We start from the raw sequence: 16,579 nt of genomic DNA on the forward strand, positions 1-16,579 counted from the left end.
ATGCGGCTCTTTGATCACTCTGATGCGGCTCAGCTGCATACTTGCCGACCCTCCCGATTTTCCCGGGAGACATCCGGATTTCAGTGCCTCTCGCAGAAAACTCCCGGGATTAATATTCTCCGATTTTCACCCTTACAATAATAATAAGGGCGTGCCATGATGGTACAGCATTTATAATTTCACCCTTACATTAATAATAGGGGTGTGCCATGATGGTACAGCATTTATAATTTCACCCGTACAATATTAATAAGGGCGTGCCATGATGGTACAGCATTTAGCGCCCTCTACAATCTGTATAAACAGCGTGTGCCAGCCCAGCCTCTTGTTGTATGCATCTTCTACTTGCACACGTAAGTGAAAGCAAGGCATACTTAGTCAACAGCCACACAGGTTACACTGACGGTGGCCATTTAAAACAACTTTAATACTCTTACTAATAATGCGCCACACTTTGAACCAAAACCAAACAAGAATGACAAACACATTTCGGGAGAACATCTGTACCTTAACACAACATAAACACAACAGAACAAATACCCAGAATCCCATGCAGCTCTGACTCTTCCGGGCTACATTATACACCCCTGCTACCACCAAACCCCGCCCCCACCCCAACCCTGCTCCCTCACACATCAACCAACATCTGAAACTCGACAGTCTATTCTTGTTCTTAGAAATGAAGTCTATTCCATGCGAGAAATTGCTAAGAAATTGTAGATTTCCTACAACGGTGTGTACTACTCCCTTCAGAGGACAGCACAAACAGGCTCTAACCAGAGTAGAAAAAGAAGTGGGAGGCCGCGTTGCACAACTGAGCAAGAAGATAAGTACATTTGAGTCTCTAGTTTGAGAAACAGACGCCTCACAGGTCCCCAACTGGCATCTTTATTAAATAGTACCCGCAAAACACCAGTGTCAACATCTACAGTGAAGAGGCGGCTGCGGGATTCTGGGCTTCATGGCAGAGTGGCAAAGAAAAAGCCATATCTGAGACTGGCCAATAAAAGAAAAAGATTAAGATGGGCAAAAGAGCACAGACATTGGACAGAGGAAGACTGGAAAAAAGTGTTGTGGACGGATGAATCCAAGTTTGAGGTGTTTGGATCACAAAGAAGAACGTTTGTGAGACGCAGAACAACTGAAAAGATGCTGGAAGAATGCCTAACGCCATCTGTTAAAGGGGAACATTATCACCAGACCTATGTAAGCTTCAATATATACCTTAATGTTGCAGAAAAAAGACCATATATTTTTTTTACCGATTTCCGAACTCTAAATGGGTGAATTTTGGCGAATTAAACGCTTTTCTATTATTTTCTATCTTTTCTATCCCGTCACATCGGGAAGCAATCCGCCATTTTCTCACTTTCGTCGGTGTGTTGTCGGAGGGTGTAACAACACGAACAGGGACGGATTCAAGTTGCACCAGTGGCCCAAAGATGCGAAAGTGGCAAGAAATTGGATGAAATTTGTTCAAAATACGAGGCTGTGGGGAAAGCCGACGAAATGGTCAGTCGTTTGTTCTGCATACTTTACTGACGAAAGCTATGCTACGACAGAGATGGCAAGAATGTGTGGATATCCTGCGACACTCAAAGCAGATGCATTTCCAACGATAAAGTCAAAGAAATCTGCCGCCAGACCCCCATTGAATCTGCCGGAGTGTGTGAGCTATTCAGGGACAACAGACCTCGGTAGCACGGCAAGCAATGGCGGCAGTTTGTTCCCGCAGACGAGTGAGCTAAACCCCCTGGATGTCTTGGCTCACACTGTCCCTTATGCCACCGAAGATGATCAAGAGAAGAATATCGACCCTAGCTTCCCTGGCCTGCTGACATCAACTCCAAAACTGGACAGATCAGCTTTCAGGAAAAGAGAGCGGATGAGGGTATGTCTACAGAATATATTAATTGATGAAAATTGGGCTGTCTGCACTCTCAAAGTGCATGTTGTTGCCAAATGTATTTCATATGCTGTAAACCTAGTTCATAGTTGTTAGTTTCCTTTAATGCCAAACAAACACATACCAATCGTTGGTTAGAAGGCGATCGCCGAATTCGTCCTCGCTTTCTCCCGTGTCGCTGGCTGTCGTGTCGTTTTCGTCGGTTTCGCTTGCATACGGTTCAAACCGATATGGCTCAATAGCTTCAGTTTCTTCTTCAATTTCGTTTTCGCTACCTGCCTCCACACTACAACCATCCGTTTCAATACAAGCGTAATCTGTTGAATCGCTTAAGCCGCTGAAATCCGAGTCTGAATCCGAGCTAATGTCGCTATAGCTTGCTGTTCTATGCGCCATGTTTGTTTGTGTTGGCATCACTATGTGACGTCACAGGAAAATGGACGGGTGTATATAACGATGGTTAAAATCAGGCACTTTGAAGCTTTTTTTAGGGATATTGCGTGATGGGTAAAAATTTGAAAAAAACTTCAAAAAATAAAATTAGCCACTGGGAACTGATTTTTATTGGTTTTAACCCTTCTGAAATTGTGATAATGTTCCCCTTTAAGCATGGTGGAGGTATTGTGATGGTCTGGGGTTGCTTTGGTGCTGGTAAGGTGGGAGATTTGTTCAGGGTAAAAGGGATTCTGAATAAGGAAGGCTATCACTCCATTTTGCAACGCTATGCCATACCCAGTGGACAGCGCTTGATTGGAGCCAATTTCATCCTACAACAGGACAATGACCCAAAACACACCTCCAAATTGTGCAAGAACTATTTAGAGAAGAAGCAGGCAGCTGGTATTCTATCGGTAATGGAGTGGCCAGCGCAGTCACCAGATCTGAACCCCATTGAGCTGTTGTGGGAGCAGCTTGACCGTATGGTACGCAAGAAGAGCCCATCCAAGCAATCCAACTTGTGGGAGCTGCTTCTAGAAGCGTGGGGTGCAATTTCTCCAGATTACCTCAACAAATTAACAGCTAGAATGCCAAAGGTCTGCAATGCTGTAATTGCTGCAAATGGAGGATTCTTTGACGAAAGCAAAGTTTGATGTAAAAAAAATCTTATTTTAAATACAAATCATTATTTCTAACCTTGTCAATGTCTTGACTCTATTTTCTATTCATTTCATAACGTATGGTGGTGAATAAGTGTGACTTTTCATGGAAAACACAAAATTGTTTGGGTGACCTCAAACTTTTGAACGGTAGTATATATATATATATATATATATATATATATATATATATATATATATATATATATATATATATATATATATATATATATACACACACACATTGTTTTGATTCATTTCAATAACTTGCATACACTTGTTATTACATATGTTGACCAGATGTTGAGATATTTGCTGAGAGTCCATATTGGTTCTCCACCAGCGTCCCACTTTTGTTGATAAATAAATCTAATCAGCTATTAAATAGCTTTTCCATGATTTTGGAGAATGGTGGAAGTAATGAAACTGGTGTGTAGTTAGTAAACTAGTGTATGTCTCCATTCTTATAAATTGGTACGACTTTTGCAATTTTCATTTTGTCAGGGAATTTGCGGGTTAGAAATGATATGTTGCTGATATATGTCAGAGGTTCTGAAATGTCTTCTATAACCTTTTTTATGGTTACCATATCTATTCCATGACAGTCGGTTGAGGTCTTGGATTTACAATGTTTTACAATTTTGATTATTTCTTCTTTTGTCACGTTCTTAAGAAACATGGAATTGGGATTTCTGTCTATGAGCTCACTCAAGTCCTCAACTGATCCATCATCTGCATTTGGAAATCTTTGTTCCACATTTTTTCCGATATTAACAAAGTAATCATTAAAACGTTCAACTATTTGGTTCATATTGTCATTTTTTGTATTTCCATGTAGAAAGTACTGGGGGTAATCTTTCTTAGCAGCATTTTTAATGATGCTATTTAGGATGCCCCATGTTGCTCTCATGTTGTTTCTGTTCTTCTTTAATAATTGTCTGTAGTATTCCTTCTTACATGTTCCTAGTATACCAATTAGCTTGTTTTTATATTTATTATACTTATTTTCTGCCTCTATAGATGTCTGTGTTATTAATATTCCATATAATGTCTTTTTTTTGTGACAAGCTTTTTTCAGTCCTTTTGTCATCCATGGTTGGTTGTTTTTCTTTTGCTTCTTACTAACTTCTTTCCATGGACAATATAAACATTGATATTATACATGTGGGCCAATATATATATATATATATATATATATATATATATATATATATATATATATATATATATATATATATATATATATATATGTATATATATATATATATATATATATATATATATATATATATATATATATATATATATATATATATATATATGTATATATATATATATATATATATATATATATATATATATATATGTATATATATATATATATATATATATATATATATATATATATATATATATATATATATATATATATATATATATTTGATGTGGCAAGCTACTTTTGCAGTGTAGCTTGTAGTGTAGCGTGCTACAATTCTCTGAGGATAGCTTAGCTCCATTTAATTGAGAGTAACTTGTAGCTTAGCTTACTACATTGTCCAGGTAGCTTGCCCATCACTGTCTATTTGGCCTAGCTCACATGTCAATAGTTTGAATACTGCAAACTTCAATACAGTAACACCTCATTTGTTCTGCAGACGTCCAGCGGGTGTCAGCGGGGAGTCATGAAGAGGAGTGGCACACCAGTGTGGGACAGAAGGAGCTACAGGCCCCCTCCCACATTAAAGAGGAGCAGCTTCATGATGAAGATGAAGCTCAGTCCTTACAGCTTCATCACAGTCAAAGTGAGGAGAACAGAGGGGCGGAGCTTGTAAGTCAACACATCACAGAAGCTGATGGAGAGCATTGTGAAGATATCAAGTCAGAACCAGACAGCATCTTTGCTCCACTGTCAGACATGGACCACATGATGTCACACTCTTCTGATCACAGTGACCACATCCAAAAACCTTTGGAGAGTAAAAATGACTCTAAAGGTGATACGAGACATCACACTAACAACAAACACTTTGACTGCTCTGAATGTGGGAAATCATTTAGACACAAGGGTCATTTTACAGAACACATGAGAACACATACTGGAGAGAAACCTTTTACTTGCTCTGTTTGTAAGAAGAGTTTCTACACAAAACTACACATGACCACACACATGAGAAAACACACTGGAGAGAAACCTTTTACTTGCTCTGTTTGTAATAAGAGTTTCCCCACAAAGCCACACATGACCACACACATGAGAACACACACTGGAGAGAAACCTTTTACTTGCTCTGTTTGTAAGAAGAGTTTCTCCACAAAACAATGCATGACCAGACACATGAGAACACACACTGGAGAGAAACCTTTTACTTGCTCTGTTTGTAAGAAGAGTTTCTCCAGTATGCACAACATGCCCACACACATGAGAACACACACTGGAGAGAAACCTTTTGCTTGCTCAGCTTGTGCTAAAAGACTCTATGCTAAGAATGACATGATATTACACATGAGAACACATACTGGAGAGAAACCTTTTACTTGCTCTGTTTGTAAGAAGAGATTCTCCATGAAGCGTAGCATGACCACACACATGAGAACACACACAGGTGAGAAACCTTTTGCTTGTTCAGCTTGTGCTAAATGATTCAACACTAAGAGGAAACTTATATTACACATGAGGACACACACTGGAGAGAAACCTTTTACTTGCTCAGCTTGTGCTAAATGATTCAACGCTAAGAGGAAACTTATATTACACATGAGGACACACACTGGAGAGAAACCTTTTGCTTGCTCTGTTTGTAAGAAGAGTTTCTCCATAAAGCTTAACATGACCAGACACACGAGGACACACACTGGAGAGAAACCTTTTACTTGCCCTGTTTGTAAGAAGAGTTTCTCCAGAAATCTTGAAATGACCACACACATGATATAACACACTAGAGAGAAACCCTTTACTTCCTCTGTTTGTAAGAAGAGTTTCTCCATAAAGAGTAACATGACCAGACACATGAGGACACATACTGGAGAGAAACCTTTTACTTGCTCTGTTTGTAAGAAGAGTTTCTCCAGTAAGCATAACTTGCCCACACACATGAGAACACACACTGGAGAGAAACTTTTTGCTTGCTCAGCTTGTGCTAAAAGATTCAACACTCAGTATGACTTGATATCACACATGAGAACACACACTGGAGAGAAACCGTTTATTTGCACTGTGTGTGATAAAATATTCAGGTTTAGGCAGTAGGTCAGTAAACATAAGTGTGTAACAGTCATGGAAGCTGCAGGGAATTAAAAACAGTTAAAGGCCTACTGAAAGCCACTACTACCGACCACGCAGTCTGATAGTTTATATATCAATGATGAAATCTCAACATTGCAACACATGCCAATACGGCCGGGTTAACTTATAAAGTGCAATTTTAAATTTCCCGGTAAACTTCCGGTTGAAAACGTCTCGGTATGATGACGTTTGCGCGTGACGTCACGCGTTGAAGCGGAAGTATTGGGACACCATTGTATCCAATACAAACAGCTCTGTTTTCATTGCAAAATTCCACAGTATTCTGGACATCTGTGTTGGTGAATCTTTTGCAATTTGTTCAATTAACAATGGAGACTGCAAAGAAGAAAGCTGTAGGTGGGATTGTGTATTAGCGTCTGGCTACAGCAACACAACCAGGAAGACTTTGACTTGGATAGCAGACGCGCTACCATGACTACAGCTTTGGCTTCCAAACATTTGATCCCTTTCCCGTACGTGCGTGTCGCTATGTGCATGTCACGTACGTAACTTTGGGGAAATATATGTTTCTTGCCGACTCTGATGGCGGCCGGGGTGTCGTCAAAAGCAACAACGCTCTCCGCCGCACCGCTGTCCTCACCTTGACTTCCTCCGTCTCCGGGCCGCCGACCCCATCGATGATTGGGTGAAGTCCTTCGTTGCTCCGTCAATCGCTGGAACGCAGGTGAGCTCCGGTGTTGATGAGCAGATGAGAGCTGGCGTAGGTGGAGAGCTAATGTTTTTAGCATAGCTCTGTCGAGGTCCCATAGCTAAGTTAGCTTCAATGGCGTCGTTAGCAACAGCATTGCTAGGCTTCGTCAGGCGGTACATCATTAACCGTGTGGTTACAGGTCCAGAGTTTGGTAGTATTGTTGATATTCTGTCTATACTTCCAGTCAGGGGCTTATTTCTTTTGTTTCAATCTGCATTTCAGCACGATGCTATCACGTTAGCTCCGTAGCTAAAGTGCTTCACCGATGTATTGTCGTGGAGATAAAAGTCACTGTGAATGTCCATTTCGCGTTCTCGACTCTCATTTTCAAGAGGATATAGTATCCCAGGTGGTTTAAAATACAAATCCGTGATCCACAATAGAAAAAGGAGAGAGTGTGGAATCCAATGAGCCCTTGTACCTAAGTTACGGTCAGAGCGAAAAAAGATGCGTCCTGCACTGCACTCTAATCCTTCACTCTCACGTTCCTCATCCACGAATCTTTCATCCTGGCTCAAATTAATGGGGTAATCGTCGCTTTCTCAGTCCCAATCGCTCTCGCTGCTGGTGTAAACAATGGGGAAATGTGAGGAGACTTTCAACCTGCGACGTCACGCTACTTCCGGTACAGGCAAGGCTTTTTTTATCAGCGACCAAAAGTTGCAAACTTTATCATCGATGTTCTTTACTAAATCCTTTCAGCAAAAATATGGCAATATCGCGAAATTATCAAGTATGAAACATAGAATTGATCTGCTATCCCCGTTTAAATAATAAAAAAAAAATTTCAGTAGGCCTTTAACAATGTGATTACACAGGTATTTTCAAACAATGTTTTACAAATGCTTTTAAACCGCTGAATAATGTTTTAAACTTTAAACATTAAACCATAAGCTTTGACTTTAAACCTTTTAACTTTAACCATTTGCTATTTTAACTTAAGCTGTAAACTTTTACATGAGCTTTAAAGTGGTCAAACACAGTATGCAATCAATGCTCAAATGTAATGCAGTAATTTAACTTGAAGGCAAACAAAGTAGGATAGTTCAGTAAGCAATTTAACAAGCTTGCAGGTTCAAGTTAAGCATATCAAACAAACATTTCCATGGTCATCAAATGAAGCATAATCACCGACCATTGGTGTGTTTGGAGAAACTTGTTGAGTGGATCTTGCGGTTGTGGCTGCTAGCTGTTCTTCCTTCCATGTAGTTTGTTTGGTGAATGAGTCTGACTGACCTCCTTCCTTTTCACCTGCCTTCAATTTGGCGGCCATTTTACCTCGGCATTCTGGGAATTGTAGTTGTCACAGATTTTGACCATGTAGGGCATGGATTACTGCCACTTCTGAGTTTTTTAACTCCACACCTCCCACTTGGCCTCATGGTTTCTAAACCCAATGAGGTCACAGGTCCTTCACTCCTTTGTTCTTCATTGGGAATTAGAATGACAAGGCACCTGACATCTCTAAGAAGGTTAGTGACTGGGATTTTGTGTTTGAGCTTCTTGCCAGTCAACCCAGCCTGCTTGGGTGTTGTCGCCTCCCACTTTGGCTGTTTTGGGTTTGACTTCCTCTTCAGCCACTGCTTGGCAGCTCGACGTGTCCAGGTGATACCTCTGACCAGTCTGGTCAGGCTACTGAATCTTTTTCCGTCCACAAGATGTTTAACCCAGCCAGTGGACTTCTTTCTTGGCACAGTGGGTTTTGCCTCTTCAAGAAGATCTTTGCCAACTCGCACCTTTTTCTTTCTCTTTGAAAAGTTCACTGCGGTCAGCATGCACATCTTGTCTTCGTCCACTTGGTAGCCGATGGAAGAATTAAGGGTTTCTCTGGCTTCGGCTCTGGCTCTCGGACATCTGCTTCAGTTACTTTCCTACCTTTTTGCCTTGACCGGACCCGTGGTTTGAGGAAGAAACCTCCAGCTTTCAAGACCTCTTCAACTTCTGCTGTGATTTGGTCAAGTCTGTTCAGGTCATTGTGGGAGGTCAATAGATCATCCACATAACTGTCCTCTTCAATGACTCTGCGTTCATCCTGCAGGTGAGCAAAGTTGGGCAAGCTTGCTGTCCTCACAAGCACATCTTCTTGGGGTAGCCAGGCTGGCTCAGTTGCTGGAAGTGTGATTTCTTGATATTGGACAGCAGCAGTTCTCATGGAGCGAGCGAAGTGGGTTCTTGACCCATATGCTGCAACTTCCACTTCTTCGAGCAAGTCAGGGTGTGCTCCACCAACTGTCTTTCCAAGTGGGCTTTCCCACAAAACAAGGTCACCGATGACTTTTAGTCTTTGGGGTGCGAGTCTTTCCTCCGATGGCTTATGAGAAGTTCGACTTCTTCTGATCTCTTTAACTCTTCGAGCTGGACTTCAGGGAAGACGCTTTTTAACTTTTCAGGTTTAATTGCTTGATGGACTTTAGCAATTTCCTCCAGGCCGAAGCAGACCAGTTGATGTACTCGTTCAGTTCCTTTCGTAGTCTTTACTCTGACCTTCAAGAGGTACCGTTTTGTGTTGACCTTCATGGTCATTCCTCCAACTCCATGTACGGCCAGCGTTATGTCTTCACTTCTCAGGCCCAGTCTTTCGGCAGCTTTGTGAGTTATATAATTTGTGTCGTATGCTAGGTCTATTAGTGTGCCGATTTTCTGACCTGCATTTGCTGTGACCAACATCAGCATCATGATCACAGGCAATTCAGTCAGCCCAGTCTCCTCCAGCAGTTCAGACTGGCCTGCTGATTTGAGTGTCACTGAGGCTCTGTTTGGGAATGCCTTTCTGCACTGCTCTGCCAGTTCTGGGGTACGTCGTGAAAAGAAGGCCTCCTGTTCCTCTGTGAATTTTCCTTTTCCATCTTTTGAACCTTTGCCTCCTTCTCTTCTGGCCTCTGCTGTCGGGCATAGGAAGTAGTGGTGGTCAGGTGCACTGCCTGTCTTTTTGCAGTCTGGGTTTCTGCATAAGAAATAGTCTCTGCAGTAACCATCTGTGTCATGATGTCCCAAACATTTTATGCATGCTCCTAGCTTCTTCAAGGCTGTTTTTTTCTGGTAGCCTCAAGCTTTTAAACTTCTTGCAGAAGTGAATCTTGTCGGTGTGGCCAATATCACCACAGATACCACAGACTTCATCAACATCTTTCTTTGTGGCTCTGGTAGATGCAAACTTTCTTTCTTGCCTCCTGTCTGCTTTGTCCACAATCTTCAGTTGTTCAAGTCGTTCCAGTATTTCCTCTTGGTTCTTCAGAAACTTCAGGATCATATCAAAATGGTTGTCTGGGGTTACATTGTTGGTGGGCTCAATCGTAAACTTCAGCCAGTCTCTCTGTATGAAAGCTGGTAGTTTGCTTTCAATGGACTTGATGACCATGGGGTTCCTTATGGCTCCTGACTTTCCTAACTCCGTCAGGTCAACCAGGGCCTTCTCCACAGCTTGTATTAGGTCAATGACCCTCCTTGGCTGGTTCCCCTTGACTTGTGGCATTTCGTCCAGCTCTTCCAGGATTTCGACTGTGATTGTTGATTTGTTCCCGTATCTGTTTTCCAGGACTCTGAAAACATCTGTTGCTGTGGAGTAGGTGGACAATCTTAGTTCCTTGGCAATGGATTCACTGACGTTCTCCAACAGCTGGATTTTCTGGGCTTCTGGTGATCCAGTGGGCTCCCCTTGCTTCTGCAGGCTCTCCCAATCCTTCCTCCTTCTGTGGTAGTCCCTTTTACTTCCGTGGAAGATGGGTAGGGAAGTAGGTCTTATTCTCACAATGGGTGGTGTTAGTTGGACAGGTTTGCCGCTTGCACCTTGATCAGCCAGCCTTGTAGAAATGGCAAATTCAGCCTTTCTTAACTTGAGCTTGTGGTGTGCTGCTTTCAGTTGTTTAAGTCTGTCATCCATTTCATCTTTCAACAGCTGAGGGATCCATTTCTCCCAAACAGACATGGCATGGATGGTCGTACTCATTGTCTCATTTAATAGGGTGAGGTGAACGTCATAGCCTTCCATGTTGTTGCTTTCAACTGGAACATTTGCAGCCTTTTGAATGGTGTCCTCTGACTCAGCAATTGCAGCTTTCATCTCAGCTCTTCCGTATCTTCCCCACAGGCTGGTTTGAACAATGTCCTTGATCTTCTCCATCTTAACTTCGGCTTCTTTTATAGTGGTTTGGATTTCATCCTCTTGCTGCTTATCAAGCTCCGCTTCTGGATCATCCTTTCTGAGGTCAGCCTCCAGGCCAACCTTGTTGTCCTCGTTTGCATCCAGCACTGACCTGAATCGGTGGGCAAATTTTGCGAATTCTTCCATTAGTTCAGATTGCAGCATGCTGTCTGCTCCTCTTGAGAATAAGTTGGCAAGTTTGGTGAAGCTGCTCTTGGCAAACGTCCTCTCCTGCTTCAGGATCTTGACTGGCTTCCCCAATACCTCTTCGGCCATCTTTTATTTCCTTTATTCCAGCGTCCACAGATTTTCTGGATCTTGAAGCCCTTAATCTTCAGTCCAGGCTGCTCCGCTAATTTACAACTGTTAAGTTCCACTCTTCTACTCCAAAAAGGACCCAGGGACAACTCACGATTTCCAATCGATCAACTTTTTATTTTCCAACTTGAAGCATTGTTGGTTTAATTTCAGTTGATCTTCAAAATCATCAGTAGGTTGTAAACCTTTAAACCACAAAAACAGAGATGTTAACAATGTGATTACACAGCTATTTTCAAACAATGTTTTACAAATGTAATGCAGTAATTTAAGTTGAAGGCAGCAGTTTAAACAAACAAATGAGGATAGTTCAGTAAGCAATTTAACAAGCTTGCAGGTTCAAGTTAAGCATATCAAACATTTCCATCGTCATCAAATGAAGCATATTCACCGACCACTGGTGTGTTTGGAGAAACTTGTTGAGTGGATCTTGCGGTTGTGGCTGCTAGCTGTTCTTCCTTCCATGTAGTTTGTTTGGTGAATGAGTCTGACTGACCTCCTTCCTTTTAACCTGCCTTCAATTAGTAATTTGGCGACCATTTTACCTCGGCATTCTGGGAATTGTAGTTTTCACTGATTTTGACCACGTAGGGCATGGATTACTGCCACTTCTGAGTTTTTAACTCCACAGTTACTATGTTATTGTATTTTGTCATTGTTAAAGGGAGGACATCTTATTATTTTCATTTGGGGGTTTTTTTCACACATTTTTTCCATTGCATTTTATTGATGTTATTATCCAATTAAAAGTATGAATTAATAAAATGGTTAACAAAATGTGGACTCTAGTAGATTAGCAGCATTGTTACATCATGGATGTTAACTACTGCAAAACATCAACAAAGAAGAAAAATGCTGAAGTTAGCAACACATCACTGAACTTTAGAGACATCGTGAGTGGAGTTGCTTGTTTTTATTGCTGCATTTGTACTTATTTCACCTCACATCTTCACTTTTAATCCTAAAGTCTTCTTCACATATATTGTTGTAGGCTTCTAACATTTATGTTTCTGATGTGTGTGTGTAGTCTGTGGAAAGGGTTGTTGTCCCTTGTGGATCCAATTGTTCACTTGCACAGATACATCTTCATCATCATCATCATCAGACGTTACCGGTCCACTACTGGACGAAACCTTAGCATTAATGTTTTAATATAAGTGTGACCTCATTATTCCTTGATAATAAGACTAAAAATACAGCTTTAAGCACCACTTGTAGTACTCCAACTCGCCACAGTGAGAAGTGGGGGCGATCATGAGCTAGCAGATGCATGTTGCTATCATGTTTTATCAGCGAGGAAGACAGCATTTGTGTTTACTTTTTGTCAGATCCAATTTTTAATGCTCTGCTGAATAAATGAATCATTATGGCTGCCAATATGGAGGATTATTTATATATTTAAGATCAAATACTTCTCTTAACAGCTAGAAAAATGACACCACACGCTAAAAAAAATGACTGTTTGGATAAACTCAATTAAAATGAGGGCAGGATTTCCATCCAACAAATATATGTTGCCCCAACTCAAAATTAGTACATTCTCACAATTCAACAAAAGTGTGTTAATCCAACTAATTTTTAGCAAATAAAGCCAAACTGAAATTATTGCAATAACTAAGCGAAATTGATTTACATTTGTCAGACTAATTTTTAACAAATACAGCTAAAATGAAATTATTTTAGTTACTAAGTGAAATTGATTTATATGTGCCCAACTCAAAATTGATTGGAAATTAAACAAGCTAAAAATCACCCTACATCCCATAAAAACACATCAGACAAAACCTGGTTGGTATTTTTAATGTAGAATAATCCTTAATTCAACAATCTTGAATATAACACCACAAGATGTCAAAGTTACTTGCAAACTCAAACCCAAATGTTGCGTTTGAGTGAAAACAAAACATCAAGAAGTCCATTTTACATAAAGATGTCAGATTTGCGTACCAACACAGACCAAGAACTTAGTTTTATATAAACAAAGATGTCAAATTGACTTGATACAAAGCATAGAGAACTCAGTCTTAGTTATAAAACACCAAGAAACAGTTTTACCTTTTCTTAAACAACTTAAAGCAAACTTTACGAGGAATGGTTCTCTGAAATAGTTTAAAGTGGTGTAAAATTAACACTCAGGAAACTGCAAAAATACATTTGAGTCCTGCGCAAGTGTGCTAATGTAGCCATTAGCCTTAATGTACTAGAGTACCATCCATCCATTTTCTACCGCTTGTCCCTTTTGGGGTTGCGGGAGCCTATCTCAGCTGCATTCAGTAAAGAAAAGAAAACAAGGCAAATACAAAATTCCCATGCATCAAATTGGCAACAAACAAAAATAAATAAGAAAAACTTAACATTCACAGACCAGGAATTTGATATTAATGGGATGTTAGCAAATAGCTTTTGAATGTAAGCAAGTAAAAACAAAACATGAGACAGTACTAGCTATTCAATAAATAAAAATCCAAAATCTTGAATGGAAGTCAATCCATTTATCCTGAGTTGAGTGATGAAACGGAGGAGAGAAGTGTGGAGGGTCGTCACACTCAGAGATAAAATGGGGAGGTAAAGTTGATCCAGTCTAAACCCTAAAGTCATCTCTCTCCACTCCCCATGACTGCATTTCATATGTTGATTGTGTACTTCAGCACTTCACTCTTCTTCCCTGTAACTTAGTCAATTCTGAGTCCAATTCTCAAGTTGAAAATGTTGTAGGTCATATTGTCTTAAATGGGTGAAAATGAAGGCAAAAACATCCATCCATCCATTTTCTACCGCTTATTCCCTATGGGGTCGCGGGGGGTGCTGGAGCCTATCTCAGCTGCATTCGGGCGGAAGGCTGTGTACACCCTGGACAAGTCACCACCTCATCGCAGGGCCAACACAGATAGACAGACAACATTCACACTCACATTCATACACTAGGGACCATTTAGTGTTGCTAATCATCCTATCCCCAGGTGCATGTCTTTGGAGGTGGGAGGGGCCTATCCCCAGGTGCATGTTTTTGGAGGTGGGAGGAAGCCGGAGAGAACCCGCGCAGTCACGGGGAGAACATGCAAATTCCACACAGAAAGATCCTGAGCCCGGGATTGAACCCAGGACTGCTCAGGACCTTCATATTGTGAGGCACATGCACTAACCCCTCTTCCACCGTGCTGCCCGCTCTTGTATATCATCTACTGAATTCCTGAAACGCTTATTGACAAGTGTATGATCTATCTGATTCTTGGTCTTCCCATCTGGAGATACCCATGTTGCCTTTTGTATGTCTTTTTGTGGGAACCGAGTCCCAGTTATGACCAGCTCATTCATGTCACACATTTCGCAGAGTCGTTCTCCATTGTTGTTCCTTCTTCCGAGCCCATGTTTGCCCATGACTCTCTCATAACCCTGTCACAATCAACATGTCGTGTTTGCTCCTCCTGTCAAGTACGTCTTGTAGAATTCGTCCTTAGCTTGTTCTTCTGCATATTCTGTTGGGGCATAGGTGTGTATGAAAGTCAGTTTGATGTGTTGGGAATGGTACCTGGCTTAAATATTTATTTCGTTGACAGGTGTCCAATCAATCAGGGCTCTTGCTGCAGTTTTTGACATTAGTATGCCTACGCCTTGCCTGTGGTTGTCGTCGTCTCTTCCAGAGTAAATGATTGTTTCTCCTTCTGCCAATTCTACTTTTCTTTGTTCTGTCCAGTGTGTTTAGCAGATTCTTATGATGTCGATTCCTTTGGTGGTTAGTTATTTTGCTGCCAGTGCTATATTGCCACTTGTGTAAAGTGTTCGAACCTTCCAATTTCCAATCTTCATCGTTTTTCTGGGGTGCAGCAGAAGCTTTTTCGGCCTTAGGGCGTCCCGTTGGTTCTGTTGGCTTTGGCCCTTGGGTCATGGTGTCTCTCTCATTTCGAGGACTGGCTACAGCGTTTCCCGCTAGTGAATTTGCTCTGCTGTGGGTTTCTGTAATAAACTCTTTTTTACGGGAGCGGGTTATTGGCCCTATGTCTAACCCCTAATCTGGAGAATTGGTGGGATCACTCTTGGTCTGGTCTCTACCCTTCGACCTGTTCGGCATGGGAGACCCTGCCAGGAGTATTAGACTCCAGCCAACATAGCTCTTGAGGTCATGGAAGCGCGCGAACCATCTCATCACGATAAGGTAGTGATGCGTCGGGGTGGAAAATCACATAGAAAAACTAGGAAAAAGGCAGCTATCAAAGACCAAAGCGGATAGCAACCAGATGGGTTGAATATGTAACTGAGCTATATGATGACACAAACTGAGCAGAAATGCAATTTATAGAGTTAACTGATGGACATAATAATATAACAGGGGAAGTAATAACTGCAATATTTACAATAAAGAAAGGAAAAGCTAACGGTCCAGATGATATACCAACAGAATCATCACTGAAAGCTCTAAATGAACATGATACTGTATTTTCCGGACTATAAGGCACACTTAACCCTTTGATGCATAGCATGGGTCAAATGTGACCCAACCAAGTTTTTAATATCTGTTTCTTTGCAATAATTGAATGTAATCTTTCAGTATTCCAGGTATTCCTCAATTAACTTGTTTTTGGTCATTAAACATTGTTATTTTATTCTTTCTCTTCATAATTTTTGAATAAAAATGATTTTTGTATTATTACCCTTCCAATGCACAACATGGGTCAAAAATGACCCACATCTATTTTCTATGTTATTTCATGTTAGCCTGAGCGTTGCTTTGCTATATATTTCAAATAAATGTATTTTATCGTTTACTATCACATATATTCAGTAAATATAATGTTTTTGTTCAGCTAAAATCATTTTTTTTATGTTTCATTTCTTATTCTATGAACAAGCACAGCTTTTGTATTCATACATCAACTTCACACACACGGGTCAGAAATGACCCACCTGCATTCACTGTGACATTTGGTAGGAACCTTTTGAATTTCAGCATGTTAGCAATTAGGAATGTATTTGGTGCGGACAACTGCTCACCTGACACATTTTTCTACTCAACACCTTTGAACATCTGATAAGTAAGTAAGTTCTTTTACAATTGTTCTACCTAAGAAAATATTTGATGCCTTGTGAAAGGGTTGGCATAATTTAGTGCATCACATGTCAGAAA

Source organism: Nerophis lumbriciformis, linkage group LG28 (genome assembly GCF_033978685.3).
Source record: "Nerophis lumbriciformis linkage group LG28, RoL_Nlum_v2.1, whole genome shotgun sequence".
Classification (NCBI taxonomy): domain Eukaryota; kingdom Metazoa; phylum Chordata; class Actinopteri; order Syngnathiformes; family Syngnathidae; genus Nerophis; species Nerophis lumbriciformis.